The 18,490-nt window shown below is 39.4% G+C and overlaps 1 long non-coding RNA gene across 4 annotated transcripts in view; it reads left to right on the top strand.

Moving 5' to 3' along the window:
• The window catches only part of LOC311437471, a 74,796-nt gene that overhangs the window by 23,376 nt on the left and 32,930 nt on the right, over window positions 1–18,490 (top strand). The window contains exon 1 of one of the 4 annotated variants that reach the window (XR_014693491.1): window positions 3,284–3,398. The exons of the other annotated variants lie outside the window; for them this stretch is intronic. This is a non-coding gene — a long non-coding RNA (uncharacterized lncRNA). Of the gene's footprint in view, window positions 1–3,283; window positions 3,399–18,490 lie in introns of those variants that run through there. 4 annotated transcript variants of the gene reach the window in all.

Raw genomic sequence — 18,490 nt, 5'->3', positions numbered from 1 at the left:
TGGCCACTCTCTTCAGGCATGTGGATGATCACAAAGTTCATCACGGGGCAGAGAAAGCAGATGTCAGGGCTGGGCAATGTAAGTGTGCAAAAAATCTCCCTCTGGGTTTCTGAGTTCGGCGTTAAGGTCCCTTGCCTTAGTTGCTCCGTAGGTAAATTAAATTGGTGCGTGCTGCTGTGCCTGTCGCACGGGACTGACGTGGACTTTGCAGGTAGTGTGCCTAGATCAGAATTGGATCACCCATCTGCAGTACGTCACAGACAACGACAGAAATTGCAGGGCATAGAGGGACTGTGTGCTCCCTGTTTCATGATAAGCGTAGGCAAGAAAGGCTGGGAGTGAAGGATCTAATGCACAGAAGTAGGATTTGTTAATATGTATTCCACATTTTTATGTAGAGTTTTCTAAATAATTGGCTGTTTATGTATGTTTTTACACGTGTGTTTTTTATCATGCAGTTGTAGCAAAATGCCAACCTGACCGAACCGAAAAAGAAAAACCGGAGCAAAAAAAAAACCCTCGAATTTACGGTACTGATTTGTACATTGAACTGTTCTAGTCCATATACTTGCAAGTCACCCACACCTTCATCTTTAGGCTTTATTAAGAGGTTGAAGTACTTGGGTATAGCGTGGCATAAAAGAACAGGGTGCCAAGTCACTAAGCTGAAACAAGTTTGGGAGCTCTGCTCGGCAGGCTTGCACTATTAGGGATGTTACACAGAAGTGTGACCCTAAAAGTCATCATGAAGGACCTATACCAATGACTTCTTAAATCCTCATGTTTTCCTTAAAAAAAAAAAAAAAAAGAAAAAGAAAAAAGAAAGAATGTTTGTGAGAAGAAACATAAAAATACTTTGTTTTTAAATTAAATTAAAAGAATATTTTATATTTAATGTCAAAAAGCCAAACGCAACTGATTTGTTTTAGTACATGACAGCAAGGGGATAAAATGGCTATGACAGGAAGATAAACAATTGATTTTTTTTTTTCACTGGCCAACCTGAATGAAATACAACAATAAAGAGCCTATAAAATGGGAAAACATTTCCCCCCCCCTCTTTTTTTCGTGCTTTCTTGTTTCGTTCCTTAAAGTAAAATTAGTATCAAAACCCATGACATTTTTTACATAATAATTTTAAATTTACACAATAGTTTTAGCCTATTAAAACAATTATACACAATGCATTTTTAATTTGTTATTTAGTTTTTCTTCCTACGTATTTGTGAATATACAAGTCTCTGCACATGCATACAGATTATTTTATAGGTGCATTCACGGATGGATGTGTCTGTGCACATGTGAACATATCCACAAATGCATGTGCATGCAAATCCATAGAAGAAATAGTAAGGGAAAATCATGGTTCTTTTATTGATATGTGTGAGTTTTACAAAGAAATTAAAGATGATTTACTGATACACAGTTTTTACTATACACTAAGAAAATTACAGTTCATTTCACAAATATTTACCAACTTTTTGAGGCCCATTCAGTATTAATTATGCTGAAGTACAGAGCAGACTATTATATCACAGTTTATGGAGTCGAGCACATTTTTTTTAAATTGTTTATTGACCTGTGATTGCCTGCATTTATGCAACTTCAATTCATTTTTTTTTTAACCCCAATTTTAACCATGTAGTCAGGGAAATATTTTAAGGCTGTCTGTGTTCACTAGCAGCCTGTTGTGATACAAAGCTTTGTATGTTATTTGCAAACCCAGCAGCTATTTCTTGAGTGAAGTAACCACATCCTGATCTAGCAAGGGCTTACCACACCGAGTATAGTGTTTTGTCTTCCAAGCAGTCTCCTAACAGGACTTAGCCTGGCTACAATAGGGCTCCTCACAGCAGTAAGTGCTGCTCAGAGGAGCAGATGCTTGCAGCCTTTTGTCTTGCACTATTGCATCTGAGATTTTTTTTTTCCCCTTTCTTTTCACAACGTGTAAAAATACCTTGGTCATGTTGAAAATGAAGTTCTTGATGAATTTTTCTTCACCTGTAATTGTCCAGTCACCCAAGTGGGATAAAGACCTCAAAGCCCTCCCTGAAGGGTGCTGGTTTCAGTAAGTTTCTATTTGTTGTTATTTTGAATAGTTTCTACAGGATGTAGTTCTTGCGCTGTGTTACTGGTTCTCTGCTCACATGCTTAGTAAACCCATTAGCAAAAGATACTCTGGCTTTATTAATCTGCTGCCCCATGGTACTCCTGCTCCAGGGCAGAGGGACTATTCAAAGGATGAGAGAAGTATCTGGTTTTCCAGGTCCTCTCTGCTCAGATTGTCAAAATATGAGAATGGGGCATTTTTTTAATTTTTATTTTTTAACAACTATTATTGCCTGGTCTGGCAATAGACAGCCAGAGACCCTCTAAACTTATATTGCACAAACCATTGGTGCCTTGCTTGCTTATTTCCTTCTCTGATTATTCATAGACAAACTAGGCCTTTCTCAATTAAATGGTATTTAAATATATATATGGAATGCAACTACCAAACTGAGAATGGAGATCCTGCAGTTCAGCACTCAGTAAACAAAATGTGGCCAAGTATTTCCTTGTGAAGAGGTTTAAGGATTCCAAAATGAACAGGAGTGCTGAAACCTTTGTTACCTGTTTTACTATGCCTTTCTGCCTAAGCCTTCATTTACTGTCCTGTTTGGTTCAAGAGGTTATGGAGGCAGTTCTGTTCCTACAGTGAAGCTAGTAGCAAAACTCCTTTAGACTTGTATACAGAAAGTACTGTTTCAATAGTGATTTTTTTTATTATTCTGAATTTGTTATTTGACTTCTTCTTTCGAGGCATATTCATCCCTTTCATTTATTGTGTTCAGTTTATATATGCTTATATACAGTAGAAGCATCACAAGTTAGATATTTTATTTGCTTCCCAAATTTAAGCAGATATTACATGCAAGAAAAGCAATCTCAGAAAAAAAAAAAAATAAAAAATCAGGAAAACCTGATGAGATTGAAATGGAGGAAAACATTGTTCTGCATAAAATAAGATTTATTGCATTTTTATCTTAATTTTTTCTCTTCACCTTAATTTGGGTGTTCAGATCTGCAAAAGACCACAATATCTATCTCCCCTCTCCCCCCCCCAAATCATCTAACACCCACCAAATACAACTAAACCTGTTGGTACCACGTAAGTGCCTCTCCTCACTTCCCCCATGCTCCGTATGAGAAATTTTAGCTAACACTGTCCCAATTAAATAATGGTCATTGCTTTTCACTCTTAATAAACTAAGTCAGTCTCTTGATTCACTCCTGTTAAAGGGATTTCCTGTATTTGAACTAGTTGAGTAAGTAGTACCCTGTATGTGGGGGACTGTGTATGTGGGCATATATGTTACGTGCATTAAAAACCAGGACAAGTACAGTAACTGAAAATAGTAAGTAGAATCAAATGAATCTGTCCTCTGTTTGTTTGTTTATGAGGCATTTGGGTAGGTTAATAGAATTTTAAGTTGCTCATGAAAACTGCAGTATAGTTCTCCTATATGGTGAAACAGACATGCTGGAAAGGGATTTCACAAATTTATTACTGTTCTGATGAGCTGCTCTGAAAATGGGCTTGAACATACACGTTAACAAGGTGTGTACCGTCCGCATGATTTAACCGAGCCCGGTCTAAAACCCACTGAAATTAAAGGCAGTTTTTTCACTGAAAAGGAAGAACATTGTATCAGTGCCTCCAGTAGCCTCGTTTATTTGAGGGAAACAGCTGCCATGATTTCTATGTGCATGTATGTGTGGACATGTAGCCGTGTAGGTTTTATCCATTCATCTATCCGTGTACAAAACCCGTATGTTTTGTGTAGTTCTTACCATGGCTTTATGCACGGACTAGGTAGACGTGCCTGAAGTTATGTATGAGAAGAATTGTGTATCAGTGGTTTCGTGTATGAGAAGAATTGTGTGTCAGTGGTTTCCTCTGTAGGTACAAGTATATTTTTTGTATCAAGGGCTATAGGTGTCACTTAGACTTCAATAGGAAAAAGAGCAGATTAACTTTTGCTTTTTTTTTTTTTTTTTCCATTTTAATTTGTCCTTGAAGGTCAAAATTATTTTGGTGATCACTTCATGTCATGATTTTTATTTGGAAACAGACTGTAATGTCTCTGGCACAGGGACTGAGAAGTCATGAACACGTATCTGAAGTGTCTAACACACCAGAGGAGAAATGTGGTTTTTTTTGTGTGTGTACATAGTGATAAAGCAACTATGGGTAAAATCCTGCTTACTTTATCACCCAAATTTTCCTAATAATGTCCACTTACTTAGTTACAGAGCTAAAAGTATTGGTTACTTTCACAGGTGGACATTTGAATCTGTATGTATCATAGGCATTATATCAAATAGTTGCTCCTTAATTTTTATTGCCTTTATTTAGTGGCTTGCCTTTCCCTGCCACCTAGTTTAGGAGCCTAACCTCAGCCAAGTAGGTTTGAAATTTTAGGCCATTGTATTTTAGTCTTAGATGCAGGTCCCAAAATTAGCTTCTGTATCAGCTTTAATAGATGTATGCAGAACCTAACAATTCTCAGTATGATACATTATTTTTCCTGTTTCCAAAAGGTAACCACCATTAAGCCTAATGGAGTTTCAGAAAAAGACGTCACGAAGGAAACCAACCAATTTGATTTCTGTCATTTTTAGCAACTCTGAAGAGTATGGAGTATGAATAGTGTAATATCAGTGGAACAAATGAAAGGTCTTGGGTCTACGGTAATTCTGAAAGGTGCAGGTCATGCTAACCGAGCATGACAAAACGTGCCCATTTGGCTAGCCAGACACTAGCCTCAGGTGTAGGTGGTGTGTGTGCTTGGTCTTGCACCTCTCAGGCTGTCTGGGTGCAGGGCTGTGGCACCGTGTCCCACCGGGCAGCTGGGTGGGAGCAGAGGGGACAGGCACTGTCCTACCAGGGACACCGGGTCATAGGCCCCTTCCCCAGGCTCAGCCTGTTACAACCTCTGGGTCAAGATAAAATGGAATGAGATCAGTCCTGACCTCTCATTACAAATGTTTTTTAATTTTAGAGGGCTCAAGTCTTGCAAACCAAGACTCACCAAGCCCCTCGGAGCTGTGGTGGCCGATACGAGTCGGCTGAGCCAGCAGCTTGCCTCAGTGTCCGCAATGTCAAGGCTCCTGCAAACATGAGGCAAACTGGTTGCTAAAAATATGGGTAGGTAACTTGCACACCAGAAATACACCAAAAATACTTGGAGTCTCTTCTTCAAATCAGAATTTCTGGATTCATGATGAATGCAGACTTGGCTTCTTATTTGGGGGAATATCTGTGCTAGCTTTGCTTTAGCTGTTCTTAAATTAGGCTGGATTGTAATGGAGACTTGGAGGATGGGTTAAAACACTTGCTTAAGAAATATATTTGCCTACTAAAAGTACGCCTTAATGAAACTTTAACTTCATATATGCTTAGTCAAGGGTCCGTTATGTGAGTAAGAGAATGTTTCTGGGGAAAAAAAGAAGGAAAAAAAAAAAAGAAAAAAAAAAAAAAGAAGAAAAAAAAGATAAATCTCTCTGTTTGGCGTGATATAGATTCCAAGCCCGTATGTGTAAAGGGCAAATGCAGCTCACTTTCCACACCTAATTTACGTGTGTTTTGTTTCTGATTAATGGAAAGTATTTATTTAGTGGCTAGAGGAGAAATTAGCACCAAAAAATTAGCCATGAGTATTATTCCCTTGCATTGCTTGGGGAAAAAAAAAAAATCTGAATTTACAGTGAAGCAGAAAACAAACAAAAAATTAAAACTTTACTTTGCTGTCCCTGATATAGCTAGTCAGGGGGTTATTGATATCAAGTGCTTAAGGACTGCCACAGCTAATAAAACAAGAAGTAATCACATGTTTAGGTAACAGTCAAACCCATATTGCTCTGTCCCATGAATCTAGTTCTATTGCATGTAAGCAGGATCTGGCCCACTGGCTTCGTAAGGGCAATTCAAATGCCTAAAGAAAGCATGTTTTGGCTCAGTCATATGCAAACAAAACTCTCCTGCACATTTAGAACCAACAAAGCAGGTTTAGGACGGATTTTTCATACGAATGTAACCTAAAGTAGGAAGGAAAAATAATTCCATTGGGGTAGTAGTGGAAACTAAATGTTAAACAAGCTTGGATCAGAAAAAAAAATTGTCAGAGCAGCATACTGCCATTTTATCACTCTGTCATCTGTTAATATGAAAGTTATTAAATAAATATGAATATTAAAAATAAATGTTAATCCTCTTTTCATATTTACTCCATAGTAACAGTCATATTTTCCTTCTTTTATTTTAATTTTGACATTAGAAATATAAAAAAATATTTGCTGTTGAGAACAAAGGCTGGAGATTTTTTTCCCTCCAATTAAAGTACTGATTAACAATTTATTTACTTGTAACTTCTTGTTGACCATCCCAGACATCACTTTTTACTTGATATTTTTCTTGATTTTTCCTTCTGGGCAGTTTATGAAGCAGGTTTTCATTGCTGTATGATTCTAATCCACTATTTCTATGGATATGGCTAATATTTTCTTTAGAAATATCTTGTCTTTCAGATAAGAATTTCCCCTCTGTAACTTTATATTTCAAAATACTTAATACTTTATACTGAACTTTTTTTTTTATTTTGAGGAGTCACCTGTTTGGGATAGTCTTTCTTGTGAGCATGGGGATTCAGGTTTGAGGCTATAAACACTTCTATATGTATGAGTAAGTCTTATTTTGTGAGTAGTCTAAGCCAGCAGGGCTCCTCAAACAAGTACGTGTCTGCAGGCTTGGGACCTGCAGATATTTGGATAAAGGAGGAGAAAGGGAAGAGCAACAGATACTAAGTTTTATTTTTAAATACATATGCTTGCCAGAATCATCAAGAAATATAACACTATATTTCATTAAATTGACCAGATTGCTCAGGACACATAATATATAAATTAAGCTGTTTGCTTAACTTTATCTTATGATACCAAATTAACTCAAATATCTGATATCTTAATCAAACCTAAGCATTGATTGTAAAAACCCTTAGTCCTTATTTAGATAAATTTACAGCTAACATTCTAACATCTAGAAATCATCTGATTCAATGATACTAGCTTGAGAAACCTGTAAAAGCAGGAATCTGTCTAAAATTGGTGGAGGTCAAAAGGTTTGTTCAAGATGTTATTAGATTATCAGCTTTTTATTTTATATATATATATATATACAAGTTGTTCTAGTCACTATTTTTTATTAAGGGTTTTATGGGGGTTAGTTTTTATTTTCCCTTCACCCCATCCCTTCCAAACTGCCGCCTCACATTAGAAACTGGCTAAGAAAAGTTACATGCCTGGTTCTCAATGCCTGTTCCTACTGAATTTAATGGGACTAGCATGAGTCTTAGAGAAGAGGGGGTGTGGTATAAAAGCAGAAGGAGATAGATGCACAAAAAGACTATTTGACAACTAGGAGAATATTTCTAAAGTAGTCAGAAGCTTGTGCAAGGAGAGAAAAGGGGCCTGAGGACATAGCCAATGGTAAATAAGAAGGCCATAAAAATCAGTGTATCAGAGGCCATATTTACAAGTGTGACAAATACATCTACCTGGAAAATGGCAATTAAGTTTTTAGAAATATTGTTTGTACAGTAGCGGAAATTAGGGAAAACTGTGAGGGTCAAATTCTGCTCTCATATATATTCATGTATTGTCTGCTGACATTGAGAGGAAAGGTTTTAACATGTCACATCTGACTTGGAACCAAAATAAAAAGACTATTTTCAGGTGAATCAGGAGTGACTTTAAGATCAGAGGATCCCAAATTGATCTGCCAATGTATAGAAATATGATTTCATTAGTCAGTGAGAGCTGTTTTTGTGGAGCCTGACGTGATAGTTCTTTAACTGTTCATAGCAATGACACGTGGAAATTTTGGCTCTTACAAGGAAGAAGGAATTTGCTCGTATGTAGAACTTCATACTACAGGCACCTATCTCAGCTAAAAGGGGTGGCAGCAAATACTCACCATCATTCCTTCTTCAAACTACTTCGTAATGGCTTTGCTCCTCTCTCCCATAAATAGGAATAGCCCAGATGAATTGCTATCTCCTGTGATTAAAGTAGAGCGTTGTAAGAGACTGGACTTCCAGGTCCTCCTCCAGGCTCCACCAGCTTTTCAGAATAGCCCTGGAGAAATACCTGATTGCCAAATGGTATGTAGTATTTACGTGAGACACGTTTCAGCAAAATGGAGGCACCCACAGGCAAACACAGTTTGGGGTAGACAAATCCCAGGCAGACAGGTGTACGTTCACTTGTTCTGATTTGTTCCGTTCTTTTACAAGTATAGCTTGGTGATCACATCTGAATGGCCAGTTGCCAGCAGGTTCTGAAGGTTCCTGTCTGGAAGAGTCATTTGCTCCCTCTCTGTTCTTTAAAATGACTCAGAAGAGGAAAGAAAGCAGCCTGCTGTGTTGGAAGGCTATGTACAGAGAAAGTTAGAAAGGTTTTGGTGGGTCTTCCCAAACCACACCGACCAGAATTTAACTGTGTCCTGGCAGATCTCCGCGGTGTCAACACTTAGTTTTTTCATTTTTTTTTAGAGGACCCGGCTAAGTTGCCTATGATGTTTCTTGGCCCTTTGCTGAAGAACGTGCTTGTGAAATCCCTGATTCTCATTGGTTTTGTGAAATATTTTATTTATGTGGCTATTGACCGATAGAAATGTCTTTTTTTTTAAGGAAAAAAAAAAAATCTGATTTAGAAGTTCTTGTCTCCATACCATCAATCGGGGTCAGCTTCCAGAAGACCAGCAATGGGGATGCCCCTGTTAACTCTCACCAGGCAGAAGAGGGAAAGGAACATACCCTGTCTGTCTCACATCCCTTGGTGCCAGAACTCACTAAGGTGCTTTCCTAGCATTGTTTTGTGTTCTGCTACAAGTTTTGAGGGATGCTTCTCCTGCAGTTGGATGTTCATAACTTTGTCTCTGGGTTCTCCTTCCCTCCACCCTGAGAAACTTGGAGGTCTTTGTAGTCTTGGTGGCCCCCTGCTTCCACAAAACTTATGGGAACTGAATTATCATTGCGACCTGTATCGTAGTATCAGGTCTGACTACGAACTGGCAATGCATTCAGGTCACTGGACACCCTGGCAGTCACTTTCTGTCGTTCTCTTGCATGCACACATACACACACATACACATGCACACACACAGCATGATCACAAGCCTTGTTGCCATAGGAAACCAGGCTAAAAACAAGCAAGGTCAGAAGGCATGAGCTCATTGTTTTTCCTTTGCAGCTCCTTTTTTTAAAAAAAAAAAAATCTGCTAGCATGGGCTTCTTGTTCATTAGATCAGATGTGTTCTGGGATTCTAGGTAATGGAAATCATACTTGCTGTGTACTAGACTCTGCTCTGCATGGAAGTGGTGGTCGTTGTGGAGTTTGCCTGGTTGCCATCTTTGTCAGGCCTTAGCTCATTCCCTAGTCCTTCTCTTCTCAATTCAGTGGTCATACTTGGTGCTTTGGCTTGCAGATTTCCCTCCCAGTCCCCTGCTTATGGCTGAGAACTTCCCCCATAATCCTGTGATCTCTCTGACGCACTGCAGGGTCTTGCCCACTCTGGAAGAAGCCCGAGCACCTCAGGAACGAGGGATGTCCTCAGGTGGATTTCAGTGGGCTGGCACTGGTCATAAAACAGCCCAGAGCAGGATCATCAGCAGTTAAATGCTAAGGAAACCTCTGGTCTGGGCAGGACTAACTCAAACACTAGCATCTTTGCTTTATCACAAATTTATGCAGCGCGTGATGGCCAAACCTTTATAATACGGAGGTGCTTACACCATCCTGCCTTTGTGGATGTGAGCCACAATCCCCTATGGGCAAGATGATGGCCCACCACCCATCCAGGCTGGTGCTTTGGTGGCAGATCCATCTGACACCAAGTCTCTGCTGTCAGTTTGAGCAGCTGCTCCAAGTGCCACTGCCTGGCAAACCCTCCCCTACTCCCCGCAGACCACGTCCTCTGCAGACCCCCTCGAGAGGGTGGTGTGGGCTGCAGAACTGTCCCTGGGCAGGAGACCAGGCGGAAAACAGAGGCCCTGTGTCTCCAGACAAGGCGAACCTGACTTTTATATCCTGCTGGGTGCTGGAACTTCTTGCAGGGGTGGTGACTGACAGAGGAAGGTGAGGTTAGTGAAAGCAGTGGCAGGGAGCTGCAAAAAACAATAATTTCTCCCCATAGTGGACACGAAAACCATACTTTCTGTAGCTGATCATGGATAACCCTTGTTTCTTTGGGCCCAAGTACAGGAGCAGAAATTTATGCTCTTTTGACCAACATGGTTACTTGCAGAGCTTTGTTTGCCCTTTCAGTATGAATTATTGCACTCTTTTCCACCTTCTTCTTCTGGTAAATACAATAACAAAATACAGACCATAAGGGGCAGGAGTTCATCTGGGTATGAATATGTAAAACTATTTAATTAGTGATAAAACATAATACACATCCCTCTATCTATCTAACGTAAATGTTCAATTAAGGTGTCTTGAAATGGGCGCAGCTATTTAGACATACGGTTATCATGTACGATTACACCCAACATCTCCCTTTTCTTATGACTGTTTTGTAAACTCAGGAATTGTGCACCTATTTGGCCAGGACTTCCTGACCCCATGGCCAAGGGTTGGCTTGTTCCATGCTGGTTGTTTTCCACACCTTTACCCAGACGTGCCCTTAGAGAAGGTCTGTGCTTGGGTTCTACTTGAGGTGTTCCCATAAAATCAGAGAAATTTCAGCCTTGGAAAATATTTCCTCTTGTCCTGTGTGGATGGTCTTTCATTTTGGTAGATGTAAATTGTATCCTTAGTTGTACATGTCATTTATTAATGGTCCCTTTACCTTCTAACTCCATCCTCGGACTGGCCAGCCTTTTGGCCTGGTGATGACCTGTAAACCCCAGTGGCATGTAGGTCACCCAGATCCTACTTGCATTTCTGCTTCTCTTCCTGGGTTTGTCGCTGCTGCAGAGAGTGCACCTGAAGTCCCTCAGCAGCAGCCCAACCCGCCTCCATTTTGTTGGGCCTTCCACAAACACAGGCTCTTCTCCGCAGCGAGGGGTTGGGGAGTGGGAAGTCTGCTCGAATAATGGTGGGAAACTCCAACACTTGGAGTACTTCTGGCCACCACCAAGAGCAAGGAAAACCTATTTTCTCTTTCAGCACCCGTCTCCCAGCTTCCTTTGAGCCATACTGCTGTCTTTACTGGTTGCATACGTGTGTCTTGGGCTGTTCTTGGTGCTGAGCTGTGAAATGTTTGTAGTCTGGAAGCTGTGCTGGTGTTCTGGTTGATGTTATCGCACGGGCAGAGAAAGGAACCACTAGAATGCCGTTATTTTCAAGAGCCATCTAGGAGATTAAAGTTGCCACAGAGTGTATGCCTATCTCCCTGCTTGTCTTTCAAATCCTGGGTGCATAGCTTTAAAATCCTTAAAGAAAAGGGATCTGGCAGCTCACTGAGAGATATCTCAGAGCTGGCACCATGTATCTTGAAGGCTCACATCACTGGCTGTGTCCACACTAGTAAATTAAAGACATCCTGGACCATCCTCTGGTATTGAGGTCAACTGGCACAAAGTAGCCAGAGTCCATGCTATTAAGCTCTCTTGTACTCCAAGACAGGACAGCCATGGCTTTGGAGAGCAGTCCCTGGCTCCCGGTAGCTCCCAGCCCACACTCGGGAGTCATTTGGGAGAGTGCTCTTTGGCCCCTGCCTCCTCGGTGCCAGGGAGCTTCCAGAAACTGAAAACCAGGTGCCAGCAGTAGTGTCCCTGGCATCAGTTAATTTTTCAGAGCAGGTGTAACCAGTGGGCTTGCAGGTGACTGAGCCTTGGTCATAGCAGCAAGATGGAAAGGTCGATCCTTTTTGCAACGGCTGTGATTCCCACTCTTTTCCAACCCCTTTGTCTTCTCTTTAAAACCTGAGATTTTTTTCTGATTAATGCTGGAATGGCTTACTATTTTCAGCTGTTTAATAGTTTGCTGTTATGATTGTATTTGATTGTGTTTGAATGTCTGTCTCCCCAAGGATCGGGAAAGGGATTCTATAAATATTATTTGATTTAATTAATAAATGTCAGCTTCTTTCGTAATGTAGTAGGAGAGTGAGGATGTGTACTGGGAGAATGACCGTTCAGGACAGAAAGGCATTTCTGGTTTTATTCCTGTGCCACATTCACCATAGACCCTGTGCCACTGTTGCCAGCAACTCTTAATGCCACTGCAAAGGACATCATCTATTATATAAACCTTTGCTCAAGCCCCAAGGTATTGAAGGTAGTTAATAAATCACTTAATATCTTCTCAGGTATTTTTTGTAGTTCATAACTTGCTACCATGTATTACGGAAACCCCAAAGTACAGAAAGGATGTGGTTGGTGAACAGGTTTTAATTGAGTTGCGCATTCAGATTCTTTCATTCAGATTCTGCTCATTAGCAGAAGAAAATCATGATTATTTTGTGTCGGTATAATCTTCCAAGGTGCATCTTCTTTCTAACATGTCCCCTGTAGCCTGATGTAAGTCCTGTTTGAATTTGGCCAGGCGCGTTGATATGGCTTCTGTGCACTGAATCAGACTGTCTGTGGTGGTCTAGGAAGTGTTAGCCAGGGAAAAGTGTTTTCTTTTTTTTTGCTGGTTATTTGGTTAACTGAGAAGAATGTGAAGTTCTTGTTAATAACATTTTACAAATCTATAAGGCAAAAATATAAGTTGAAAGAAAAAGTTTTAATCAGATTATCACATGTCTTGGGGCATGTTATCGATGATAAAGCACCATGTAGATTCATGGCAGTCTGCTGGGGTTGTGCTTCCGTTCTCAAACTGGTGTATCTCTGCCCAGAGCGGTGTTGGATAAGTAAATAAAATGGCTTTGATATTTTTTGCTGTTCTGGGGCATACTGTTAGGCTGATATTTGGGAGGGAGATTCTCTGGGCCAAATGCTGCTTCCTCCACTCATTGGAGCCAGCCTGCTTATTTCAGTGAGCTAGGGAGGCAAACTGGCTTTGTTGTTCGGAAACTAGAAAGCTGCACCCTACTTTTACTTAGGACCTTCCAGTAGTGGGGATACTACTCTGTCCTTACATCAGTGGGAAACCTGCAGGAAGGTCAGAAGACAGGGCATAGTAGTTTGCGGTGCTTTAGGACTTGCAACCAAATCAGCCCTTCAGGAGAGAGTGTGTGGGGAACCAAATTCAGATGGCATTAAGGAATATTCCGAGGCTGTTTCTCGTCCTGTGATGTGTATATGGGGCTTCTGCAGATAGAAGGAGACATACATACAAGGCACTGGAATTATTACTTTCTAAACTAAGAATTTTAGAGTGGTTTTAACAAATGTTCTATTCATCTGTAAAATCTGGAAATGTATTCTGTCAATGGGGGTTAGTACATAAAGATTGATGACTGTTGAAAAAACTGTGAACTTTTGTTTGAGTATAACTATTTGTTTGGATGGTAATTGAGAGTCAATTCCTTCACTTTCCACAAACATTCATTAGAGTGATATTCTGTAGAAAAAGTGTCACATGTAATGATGCATTTATGCATCCATATGAATGCCTGAACTTGAAAGCTGTGTGCGGCTCTTATGGAAGCCTTTGATGGGCTGTAAATTTCCCAACCAAGGGTAAAAATATGGTGTCAGGTGACTTGGGTGACCAACAACTCTGTTATAAATACTAATCTATGAATGGTGAATTCCTAAAATACACAAAGCAGTCGTTTCAGTGAATAGCTTGTGAGCAATCTCATAGGCAGAAATATGTTGGCAATTACTCATTCAATAATTTGTGAAAAATATGTCTGCTCATTGACATTCTAAAAAAAAAAAGGTAAATCTCCTAAATGCACTACAGGAAATATCTTGTCAGTTAACAACACGAGACACGTCTCCACTTACAAATACTTAACTTCCTGAACTTCTGATATTCCTTATCAGAAGAGGTCTGTCTAGATGTACAGACCCCTCCAGCTCCCCAGGCAGCAGAAATGTAACCTCAGAATTGTGACACAGTTTGAAAAAATACCTATGGGGTGGTTTTGTCTCATTCTGAAATTTGCAGCCAACCTGTTTTCTTAAACGAAATTTCAAATTCTTATACTTGGATGGATTCAAAAAGGGCTGAAACAAAATTCACTTGAAACCAAGGTTTGCTTCTAAAGGTCATTATGAATGTCCATTAGGGGTCATAGTCAGTATCTGAAAAAGGAGTCGTAAGCAGTCATGATTTAAACACCTCTGCTGACCATGTAAGGTCAGCACAGTTTATAGCCAGGCCCCATAATCTGTGTCACCTTGACAAAGGCCCATACCGCATCGTTCCCTTCTCATGGGCCGTCAGGAATATTGCTTCTCCTATGCTGCTGCTCTCAGACATGCTTTACAGGTTGAATAGAAGTTGATTTTCTGTGGCTCGTTCTTTCCTTTATCTCTTGGCTGAAACTCCCAACAAGGAAGGTCATTTTTAAGGGTATATTTTTGGGACATGGGTGTGGAAAATGAATTGAGACTGACAGATTCATTTCATGCAGGATATTTCAATAGTGCTTGCATCTTGTGGTCCATATGTGCCCACACTGATTTCAGATTGGTGGCTTAGCTGGCAGAGCTATTTCCAATTTCCTTTTTTTTCAAGGTTACTTGTATGACTTCAGCCCTAGCTCAATGGTGACTAGACAACAGATCCCATCACATACAGACATGTAGCCCTTCATTTCTTTCTTTTTTTTTTAATAATGTGTTGACATGATTGTTTATTTTTAACAGTTTTCCAATTAAAATCCAGTTTCTAAAGCACTTTATCACTTACATCATTTCATACTTTACTATAATTTCTTCTTGTTCTCAAGAATGCAATGACTACTGTACCATAGTCAAAGCAATACACTTCCATTATAATTTTCAGGTACATCAGCATTAAAATAAGTTTGTATCACCTGCCAATCTATCAAAATATTCCAAAAGCTATTTATGATGTTAACAAATTTTGTTTTTATGTTTTATACAGTTAAAAAGTATGGAGAATTTTGAAACCCTTCGCATTCAAGGCCATTTAAATGAAAATACCGCACAAAACACATTCTGCAATAGGTACCTCACAAATAATTAATGTATTTGTCTGTCAGTTGCTTCTGTCTTACCACAGAAATAATAGCTAACAGGGAGAAATGTGTGAAGTTATTTCTAGAGTTAGATTTTGTTTAAAATAAAAGAACTGAAGCTGAATAGAGATATTTCCTTAAACTTTTTCCTAAAATTTGGAATGCTTTTGTTTATCTTTTTGGATTTCAGCTTTCCCCTGAATGATTTACTATCCAAAAACAACAGAGGGCTTTTCTAGTACACAGTAATTAAAAAATGAAAACTAACAAGTACTAGAAAATGAATCTTGTTCGTTGTAGATTGGTGACCTGTACTGCAATGCAGAAAGCAGATGATGACCCTGAAGTCAATGAGACTGAAAAGAGTAACAAAAATTATTACTTGATTACTGAAATTGCAAAGGAATCTGTATTTTGAGGCAGCCATGTGCCTTTAAGCATATAATGATTCAACTTCTTTTTTTAAGCACTCAGTGATGAGACTGAATTAAGCATTCCCAGCAACTCTGGTAACGTTGATGTAGCCGGCCTGAAATATCCAACCTTTTGTCCCAGCCATTCTCTCTGCATTGCGTGCATTAGTACACCTAGCCTTGTTATCAAGTGTCTCTCGTGTTCTGGCCCCCATTCTTTTTTTTTCAGTAAATGGGAATTACAGTATAGATTTTTGTGAGAACAGGGCCTGGTCCTCTTTCTCAGGATTTCTTTCCTCAAGAAAACAATAACTTTGCACAATGTCTGATTGGTTTGGAGGGTTGTTTATGGTAACTACTTGAGTTCAACGGTGTTTTTGTATTTTCTTTTATTGTTGCTAATTTGAATTTATTTTAAAAAGGGGAATTAAATTACCCAGACAGGAAGATGTTGATGCAAATTTCCTAACTGCTAAGATAATAAGATTGAAATTAGAGCATGTACATATCTTCAAGAAGCATCAAAAATACATAACTACAATTTAGGGACCTTAGAAGGATTTCAGTTTTAACAGAAATGTGATTCCTTGACTTGCTTAGTTCAAGTCTGCTTTTTAAGTGCCATGGCCAAGACTGAAAAACTCTGTGCTTCCTCAGTGATTCAGCAGGATTGTGTTGAACCCTTACCGAAAACAACATCCTACAACAAATTTCTCTCCATTTTCTCTAGGTGATCTCAAAGACTCCTCAAACCACGCACTGAGAGAATTAGGCTTTACAGACCATTCCACCATACATCTTATTTATCATTTTATCTGGAAATTTTGTGGGGGAGTTCAAACAAAATTTGTGCTATGGAAGAGTTGTAACAGGTACCACCATACTCACACACACACGCAGGCAAATACTTTACATATCAGGAAGCCATCCCTGAGACTAGCATTTTTTCACCTATCTAATGCTACAAAAATGTAGTACATCTATTAGTTATTACTCCTTTTGTGTACAGCCAACAGTGCATATTCAACCCAAAGGATCTCACAGCACTTTACAAATGACACGTGTACAGGAATTCCTTCCACACTGAAATGCCCAGGCTTAGAGGGTGGGCTGCAGCCAAGAAAATAATCAGCTTATAGCACACTGCATAATGTTGTGTGAACTGCACAATGTGTGTAAGGATAATTCTGGCCAAGGGCATATCAGACAGTACATCTCACAAGTGCATCTTGCTGGAAAAGACTAATATTTAAAAGCCATAATAAAAAGAAAACAAAAACAAAAACATTATTTGTTAACAGTCAATATGAACCATCAAGTTTTTCTTTTTATTTACATGTGTGTATATATATTTGTATACACCTAAGTAGAATTAAAGTGATGATATATCATTGGCATCCCTAAAACTTTTCTGTTTTCACAATTTTCCTTTAAACACCAGGTTTTAGTAACTGATGGGAGCTGGAAGAAACTTGCCTTACACATCTGAGAGGAAACTATATGTCTATATTGACTCATGATATTGACTTAAAGGTTAAGTTACCAGGCCATACACAGATTGTTTAGTATAAATTTATTTTCAAAATGCTACAGTACCTACTGCCTGGTTCCTCATCACTTGTTTAGTGATGCCAGCTTGGAGATCCTCAGACATTTTACTGACGTTAATTGAGGAGTCATCCCATGTAAATGAAGAAAAAAAAAAATTAATGCTTGTCTTGCCCCATTAACAAATGAGAAACCATCAAAGAGTTGCATGATATGGCTTTACCAATAATGCATGGTGAGCCATGAGTTATTACTTAGCTGAAAACTGAGTGCTGTAATTACACCTTCCAAGCTGTTTTTCTGGCAAGGGCTCTCTCTTCAGACTGCTTTTGGGGTAGCAGCAGCTATGTTGTTGTGCGACTGTACGATGTTACCACGGTGGGGCTGAATGAGGTCATCCCTGAGCAGTTGTAGTGCTGGCTAATAGTTATAAGGACAGCAATGCTCATAATTGCTCAGGTGGAACCAGAGTCTTCTATTGCAGAAGTCTTTTCATAGAAGTCCTTCACTAAATGTTCCAGTGACACAGGGAGAAAAATATGTTGATGCCTACTTTGACCTTCCTACTAGTTTGAGAAAAAGAGGCACCGTTAACCTTCATCTTCACCATAGTTTTTTGCTTTCTAGATAATTTACTTTAGCTTCACTAAGGTGTTTCCTTTGCTTTTTCTTCTTCTTACATTCTTGCCATAGCCACCCTGGCTCCCAGGATGCCTCTGTTCTCAAAACAATTAAACCAACTCTCCGTTAATTTTGTTATTCAGGTACTGTCTTTTTCTGCAGATCCCTCCACAAGACAGATTTCTTCTGCAAGTCCTTTCAGAGGAGCTCTACCAGAGAAATGTCAATGATAACAAGTTAAAAAGGATGATGAAATAAAATGACAAGGAGTATGTGGAACCAAACAGCAACCGCTGTCTTCCACAGAAAACCCTTGCACTGCCCAAGCATCCCCACTCTATTTCTCGCTTTTCCTCATTTCCCCTAAGGTATGTTTTTGGATTAGTCTAATGTAGAACATTAGAACAGATTTTTAATTTTTCCCTGGATTGGGATAAATGTGTCTGTGGCACCACGTCAGTAAGAACGGGAAAAGGATCCAAATAGTTCCTTTAGCTTTAACTTGTGTTTACTAACCAATGAATTCATTATTTTTGCTCCTCCGTGCTTTGATTTTCAAGTCAAATCATTCATGACAAGGGTGCAGGTGGAAAGCCATACTTCTTTGGAATAAAGCTTGAAGAAGTAAAGTAAAGTGGGAGAAAATCTTTATAAATGTAATCTAAACAGTTATTCTTTGGTAGCTGATATTTTTGCTTCTCTTGTCCCACTTACTGCTGAAGGACACAAGCAGCTCATAAAGAGATAGAGGCATACT

This window comes from Aythya ferina (genome assembly GCF_964211825.1).
Source record: "Aythya ferina genome assembly, chromosome: 5".
Classification (NCBI taxonomy): Eukaryota; Metazoa; Chordata; class Aves; order Anseriformes; family Anatidae; genus Aythya; species Aythya ferina.
This window is presented reverse-complemented; position numbering and strand designations above follow the sequence as displayed.